This window comes from Cynocephalus volans, chromosome 9 (genome assembly GCF_027409185.1).
Source record: "Cynocephalus volans isolate mCynVol1 chromosome 9, mCynVol1.pri, whole genome shotgun sequence".
Lineage (NCBI taxonomy): Eukaryota > Metazoa > Chordata > Mammalia > Dermoptera > Cynocephalidae > Cynocephalus > Cynocephalus volans.
This window is the reverse complement of record NC_084468.1, coordinates 29,728-38,017: the sequence shown is the minus strand read 5'-3', so window position 1 is coordinate 38,017 and position 8,290 is coordinate 29,728.

The window sequence follows — 8,290 nt, the reverse complement described above, 5'->3', positions numbered from 1 at the left end:
AGGATCTTAGCAGAGAAATGAAAAATTAAGGAAAGAAATAAAGAATCAAAGAGAAATTCTGGAATTTAAAAGTAAAATATTTGGATTAAACAATTCACTAGATGCTTTTAACAGCAGCTGAAGACAGCAGATAAGAGGCCAGGGAACTTGAAGCCAATCTGCAGAAATTGTCCAAACTGAGTAAAAAAGGAAAACACAGGTAAAAATAGAATGAACAGAGCCTGTTGGACCAAAATAAGCCACGTAACATACATAATTGAAAACACAGGAGGACAGAGGAGAGATAATGGGGCAGGAACAAAACCCACAACAGAACCAAAATTTCCCTCAGTTGGTGAAAAACATCAAGCCACAGAAGCAAGAAACTCGGAAAGCTGCAGGAAGACAATGAACAGGCACACGACAGACCCCGTGCAGAAAACTGAAGGTGATAAAGTCCTTAAAGCAGCCAAGGAAAAGATGATTCCAAACCAGGGCTTCAGCGGTGCTGCTGATGCACGGGAGACAAAGCGTCGAGTCCACAAAGCAGCAAAGGAGGAAAAGTGAGCACAGAACGCGGCACCGTGACCACAGTGTTCACCGCGGTGGAGTCTCGCAGACACTCTCGGATAAAGACACAAAGAGAACCTGGAACCCGCTCACTCACCTCGCGAGGACACTGCAGAGCGCTCTTCAGGCTGACGGGCGATGACCAGGATGAAACAGCAGACCAGCGACACCAACCACGACAGGAACCACGGCGTGTGCATGACATTAGTCCTCCACTGTCTGTAATAATTAAGAGTGAGTGTTGTAATCATTAGAACAACTACTAACCAACAGAAAAACTGGTGAAAAGCCCTGAAAAAAATATTTCACTCCAAAAAGAAGCAGAATAGAAGGAAAAAACAAAAACAGGAACATTTGAAAACCAACAGGAGGATGTAAGATGTAAAATCAACCATAACAAAGATATAATAAAACGTAAATCACCCAAAGGCTTCAATTATTAGCAATGATTTTCAGACTGGGTAGCAGATCTCACTACAAAAATCCACTTACATGAAGACACAGGAGGTCAAAAGGAAAAGAATGGGGAGAATATGCCATGTGCTGTGCACTGAGTGTCCGCGTCCCCACAATTTCTATGTTGAGCACCTAATTTCCAAGGTGATGGTACTAGGAGGTGATTAGGTCCTGAATGTGGAGCTGTCATGAACACGATTAGTGCCCTGCAGTAAGGAACGAGGACAGACGCTGTCCCTCCCTGCTGTGTAAGGACACAGCGAGAAGAGAAGCTGCCCCTCTGCAAACCAGAGAGCAGGTCTTCCAGCAGCGTCTTACGTCCTGCACTCACCCGAGAGCTGCCTCACTGTTGGGCCAATGCCCTGGCCGGGAGGCATCCAATAAAGGGCCATTCTGATTAGGAGGAAGAGGAGAGGGACGTGGTGAAGAGGCAGCCCCTCCCTGGCCCTGCGGTTCCCTGCTCAGGACAGCTGACCCGGCTCAGGCTGCTCCCACCTCTCCAAGAGCCACCCCAGACCTCTGCTTCTACACTTGGCTCCCTATGTGTCTGTCCCTAGAAATCTTTAACCCAGAACCAAACTGGGATCTCAATAAAGGAAAAAATTTTTCTATCAAGCAGAAGACAGGCTGTCTTGCTTTTCTCCTGATAAAATATACCCCAATCCATCTTCCCACGAGCGGTTTCTACACCATGTGTGCCTTCCCTCAAAACATGGCCCAGTCCTGTGCACAGCACTGAGACCCAGAGGCCATGAGAGTCTGCTAAAAACAGCTCTCAACATTCCCTGCTCTGAACTGGGTGCCCAAGGTGACCTCACTGTGACCTTGGAACACCTCAACTCCCCTCCCGGGCCTCAGTTTCCCCACTTGTAAAAGGATGAGGGTGGACTAGATGCCATCTTATTCTCTGCCCCCAAGTGAGGCAAAATCAGAGAGAGCAACATGCATCAAACTCTGGGAGCTCCTGCTGCCCCGCACAGGCAGGGTCCTTCACTGGAGCCTGACAGGGGATTCGTGTTGTGGAGGCAACCTGGGGCAGGTGCATACTGGGGCAAGACACTGGGGCTAAATCCCATGAAGAATGATAATCCGGTCCAGGCCCCACTCCTGACCCTTTCAGGGGCCGTTTACACACACTTGGTCCCAGGGCCCACTGGAGGACAAGGGCACATTCTTCAAGCAGGACCAACCATGCACGGCCCCAGGGAGTCCTGGGGTTGGGGGAAGAGTCTCTTGCCCTGACACCCAGAAGGCAGGGCGTGCCACCCCCCCCATGGTCCCTCCCTTAGGTCTCAGGTCTCTGGCTCCTGGACGTGACTCAGGCCAGGCTCCTCCCCTAAATCGTGCACCTGCCAAGAGCATAGGGGGTGAGCCATGGAGGGAGCAGCTGTAGAACAGATAGGCTGTCACCTCCCTCTCTACCCCATAAAACCAAAACCCTGTGCTGCAGCCACTCACTTGTTGTGGCAGGAGCTTGGATGTCTCAAGCTTCTTCATCTGGAGCTGCAAGGCCGCCTTCTCCATCACAAGGACCATGAAGCTTCCTCTTCAGTAGGGACTGGTGACATTTGAGGTCCACATCATTGTTCCTGTGGTCAGAGGTGGTGGAGAAAGGAAAGAATGAGGAACAGAAAAGACCACTTTGGTGATCAATGCACTGAATTTGCCACACAATGAGAGGACCATGGCATGGGATGGGGCCCTGATGAACCAAGAGGCACAAGTGCTAGTCCAGAGAGTGGACATGAATTGCCTGAGGCCACACATGAGTCATTGGCATAGCTGGGGCCAGAGCTTGGCTCTGCACATGTCCAAACCTGTGCATCCCCCTCACTATGCTCACCTGTACCCTCCTACCTCCCACCTCATCACCTGTGCTGAGACCCCCAGACCTGCCATCCACCATCCCCCTCCTACTTGTCCTCCAAGTGCAGGTGGAGAGCATCTCGCTCTTTCTTCAGGTCGCAGTAGGACTGCAAATGCAGAAATGTCAAGTCAGGATTGGGCAGGGAGAAGACGTAGTCGGGGCACACGAACACCGACACCTACAGGAGCCATCCCGCAGTGACATTTCCTCCCCTGAATCACACTTGACATCTTTTCCAAGGCATTTCCAAGCCCATGTTCTCAATTGGTTTTACTAAGAACTCAGTAAAAGGGTGGAAGAGGCAGGGAAAGAGATCTGATTTACAGCTGGCTGACCGAGGCCCATGGATATATAGTCATGTTGTCATTGTTATGACTGTCATCACCATCGTTTGACTATGTATTGAGTGTGTCACCAGGCACCATGCTAACAATGCACTGAATCCTCACAACCACCATAGGAGGCAGTTACTATTACTATCTCCATTTTGTAGATGAAATAAAGTATTAGAGGTTGACTGATAAGATCACTTACAGCTGGGATGTGAACATCTGGGTCTATCTAATTCTCTAAGGCCATTTTTCCCCCGGGGCTGGAGGTGCAAGCGTGAGGGCAGGTGGCTGGACTCACCCTCTCTGCCTCCTTCTGTTGTGCAGAGATGGTGTTCAGACTCCACTGCAGCTCTTTTATCTGCACTCACATGAGCACAGGCAGCTCACCAGATGTTCACACTCCCCTGGAATGACAGAGGTCAGGATGGAGCCCAAAGGACTCCCCCAAAGGCCTGCCAAGGCATCAGGTTGAGGGAGGAAGGGTGCCCAGATTCACACCTGCTTTCTGCCAGACCCCATGGTGAGTGTCAGCCAGGGCTCTCTCTAACTGTGCCTTTTCGGGCATTAAGACATCAGTGGTCCAAATCTGAGCCTTTGGGAGAAAAGCCAAACAGGTGTTGAGAGGGGGAAAGGAAGGTTCTCCAGGGGACATGAGGGATGCCATACAGTCCACTCACCTGCAGTTGTTTCTGCAGGAAGATCACCTGCTGACACCTACTCTCCTGCAGTAGGAAGAGGAAAGAAACATCTCTTACCAGGGAGGCAGAGATGCAACGGCAAGAGACAGGACCCTGGAATGCCAACAATGGCCCAGGACAGGCCCACCAGTGAGGCCAGATTCTCAGGGACCTTGTGGGACTGAGGGTGGGGTGCAGGGCTGAGCCTTTTCCAGGTTGGGAGTGGGCAAAACAAGCCTGCGGGTTCTCCCTCTGAGTCTTTCCCCAAACCCATCAGACATGGAATGAGTGAACAAAGAAATCATGTTCCTCTTTCCTGTTGATCCAGAGTTTCCTGGTGCTGTTTTTTCTGTGTGGAGAATCACAGGAAAGTGACTGAGGTTGTCCCCCTCAGCTCCGTTCCCCAGACCAGAGTGGGGGGCAGGGGACAGGAATGGATTTTCAAGGAAAAGCTCTCACACCCTATGGGGATGCAAATTGACAAACTCTCCTCAAACTCCCAAGGAAAGAGAATTTGGATCTTTGTTGGTTTTCACTCACAGCTACAGAGCTGAACATCTGAATCTGGATTCTGTTTAAAGGACAGCCATGGAAACTTCTAGAAATGGAGGCTGAGAAAGGAAAGACTACCCTTCTCCCAGCTTGTGATTCACAACGGTGTATGTCTTCACCACAAACCACACACTAGGGGACAGGGACTGTTCTTAATAGCAGGGCTCCATGTATGAAAAGGACAGGCAAGATTCCTGTCTCCCTGGTGTTTCAAGTGTGCCTAGAAATCTTTCATTCTTAGAGCTGAAAGGGGCATTTGACACCCTCTAGTTCTATCTCAGGACACTCATGCCCTGGCAGGAGAGGTGGCTTGTCCAAAACCAAAGACAAAGCGAAGCAGGAACTAAGTCAGGGTGGGAACACAGGACTTCTGACAACAGTCAGCCTAGTGTTTCCAGCAAAGGGACAGCCGAGGGCACATGTCACGAGAAGTCAAGCAGGGGTGTCTGGAAAAGAGAGAGTGGGCAAACAGGGCAGCAACAGAAAGAGCCATGCTGCATGGTCTGGGGTCCCTCCCACTGAGAACTAGGCCCCCGAGCACCCCATTCTCCCTTGGCACAGGAACCCCCAGTCTTTTCTTCAGATCCCCAAGGCAAAATTGCAGCCCAGGACTGGTAGTGTGGAAGCAGAGGACCACACCGGACCCTTACCAATTCCTGGATTATGCTCCTTCGACATTTGTTTTCTACATAGCTGGAGTACCAGGCTACTGCTAGATCTAGGCATCTGCTCTGAGGCACGTGCAGAGAGGAGAAGGTGGAGGAGGTCTGGGGGGCGAGGTAGAGAGAGTAACAATTAGGGGTGGGTGTGGGGGCTGTCTCAGCTGGCAGAGGGGCACCCAGCCCCCACCGTGGGAGGTGGTCAAGAGGCTGGCCCGCAGGGCACTTACCTCCAGCTCCTTCATGTAAACTGATGTCACAGAGGCCTCCCCACTGATGTATGTTGTGGGCTAGAAGAGATGAGAGTGCACATGGAGATGCTCTGTCCCCCTCAATGGCTAAGCCCTCTGCTGTCCTTTCTTCCCCATCGGCAGGCAACCTCTTAACTGTGAAAGGGAAAAGCAATGATATTCAGGAGACCTATAAGCCCCTATACTCCCATCCTACTTTACAGTTTTTACAAAATATTCTTCCTTATACCATCTGATTTAAGGCCACCAGCAACCCTACAAGGTGTTGCAATGATCACTAAATGGCTGAAGGAATGGACTGATAACATGACTAAAAAAAGGCAATAATGGAATTTAAATTCAGTCTTCTGGGGCTTTGTCATGAATCAGCAGCTGCCAGGTGGCAAAATACAAATCAGACATTGGGGTCCTCTCTCACAGAGCTGTGAGAAGTGCACACTAGTACTTCTTAAATGTTTATGTCAATGTATCCTAATGGAAGAAGTCATGAGGGCACACCCCTAGGGATCTGGGGACCTAACAAAAAGAGGACAACCCAAGCATCATTTCAGAGAGAGTCTGTTACGATCTTGCAAATCTAGATGAATGTCACACCTAAGTTCATTAATAGATTTTTCCTCTCTCAAAAGAATCGAGCAAATCTCATTCTTTAGAAAGATGCCCTCTATGAATCCTGTGGCACCCCAGATTGAGATGATCTGGGCAAGATTCAAGCTGTGAAGTTCAGTTGCCCAGAATTTGTCGCACAGAAGATAAGCACATCTCCCTCCAGAGAGCCCTGACTGAAAGGCGCTCTGGTCCCAGAATCCTAGGGAATTCTAATGTGAGCTACAGACTCAGAAATAAGATCTAAAGTGTCTCTAGAGGGTAGAAACCTGGGAGAAAACCAAACCAAACCCATTCTCCCAATTGGCACTCAAAGATATTGTCAACATTTCAAGCTCAATGGTGATATGTAGGCTTTTCAGGTAGTAAATGTCTAAGTAAAGGGAGTGAGGGAGACAGAAACCTCTCGGTCCTGGTTCCCCTAGTCCTGAGTGCCCTTCCAAATGGAAATTTGTGTCACGACCAGAGAAGCTGGAACGGGGGTGAAAACACTTAGGGGACTGGGCCATCAAGTCAAAGGCCAGGCTCCAGGCAGTAATGACAGGGGACAACTGGCGAGGGCAGGGGCAGGGATGGCTGAGGGCACAGAAATGGCTGAGAAGACTTTGGTGAGGGGAGTCAATAGGCTCAGAGGGACAAGCTCCATGTGCCTCAGAAGTGACACCGAGTCCTGCCCCTGTCCCACCATCAGAGGGGCCTCAGGCTGGGTCCGGGGCCTGCTACCCAACATGCTATACCTTATTGTTGGCCACAGCCAATTTCCTCTGTCAGGTTTCCTCCGACATCTCGAGGTGGGGAAAAGGTAAGGGGGGCCACGTCACCACCATCCAGGCACTGGGGACTCACTTCCTTCAGGTGACAGCGCAGATGTGCAACTGAGCCAGAGCTGGTGGGAGCTGGCAGTGCTAGGCAACACTGCAGTAGGTGTGTCGTCAATGCTCATAGCTCATTGGTGAATGAGAAAGATGAAACAAATAGGGGCATGGCCAGGACACAGGGAAGGATGGGGTCACAATTAGAGCTGCGAGTCACTGGTCCCGCCCACCCCAGGGAGAGACACCCCTTGGGGAAATGGGCGGGGCTCTCGCTTGGTGTCCATGCAGCTCCTGTGTGACCCTTCATGGCAGTTGTCAGAGAATTCAAGGCACCTGGCAGAGCAGAGAGGCCAAAGTCCAGCCCCAGCCCTGGCCCCTCCTGTGCCAGTTCAACCCCTGACCCGGGGTGTAGAACTCCAGGGCTCAGGAGGAGGGCGAGGAACGGACAGCAGGGGAGAGTGTGTCACTTCACAGTCCCTTTCCAGACTTCTCACAGCTCTGCCCCAGACTTTCTTATCCCAGAAACCACCTCCAAAGACCCCCATCCAGTCCTCCAGGTGCTTCTCCACTTGCCCCCTTCCCCGAGGGTCCCTTCACTGATCCTGGGAGCGTAGCTGCCCCTTCCCAGCTGGGTCCCATCCAGGTCACTCCTGCTTGCCAGCTGCTCCTCCTCTCACACCCACAGCACCCCCTTCCTCCCAGCATGGGCTCTGGGTCCCATCAGCCTTTCCCCTTGGATGCCTCAAGACCAAACTGGGGGGGCTAAAACTGTAAAACTCTCAGAAGAACCCATAAGTGTAAATCTTCATGATCTCAGGTTAGGCAATGTCTTTCTAGGCGTGACATCAAAAGCACAAGTGACGGAAGAGAAAATGGATAAACTGAACATCATCAAAGTTAAAGCTGTTGTAGTTCAAAGAATGCCATAGAGAAAGTGAAAAGAAAACCACAGAGTTGGAGAAAAATTTTACATACTTATATTTTATCAGTTTTTTGGTTTTTTTTTAAAGATGACCGGTAAGGGGATCTTAACCCTTGACTTGGTGTCGTCAGCACCATGCTCTCCCAGTGAGCTAACCGGCCATCCCTATATGGGATCTGAACCCGTGGTCTTGTTGTTATCAGCACCGCACTCTCCCAAGTGAGCCACGGGCCGGCCCAATCTTATATCTTAGAAGAAGCTTGTATCCAGAATATATAAAAAATGATTAGAACTGGATAATAAAAAGTAAATATTCCATTTTTTTAATTGGCAAAAAATCTGAATACATAGTTTTCTAAAGAAAATATACAAATGACTGATAAGCACATAAAAAGATGTTTGACACCAGTAGACATCAGAGAAATGCAAATCAAATCCACAATGAGATATCACTTCAATCCCACTACCATGGCTATAGTCACAAAGATGCATAAAAACAGTGTTTAAGGATATGGAGAAATTAAAACCCTCACACATGGCTGGGAAAACTGTACCGTGGTGCAGCCACTTTGGAAATGGCCTGCAAGTTCCTCAAATGATTCAG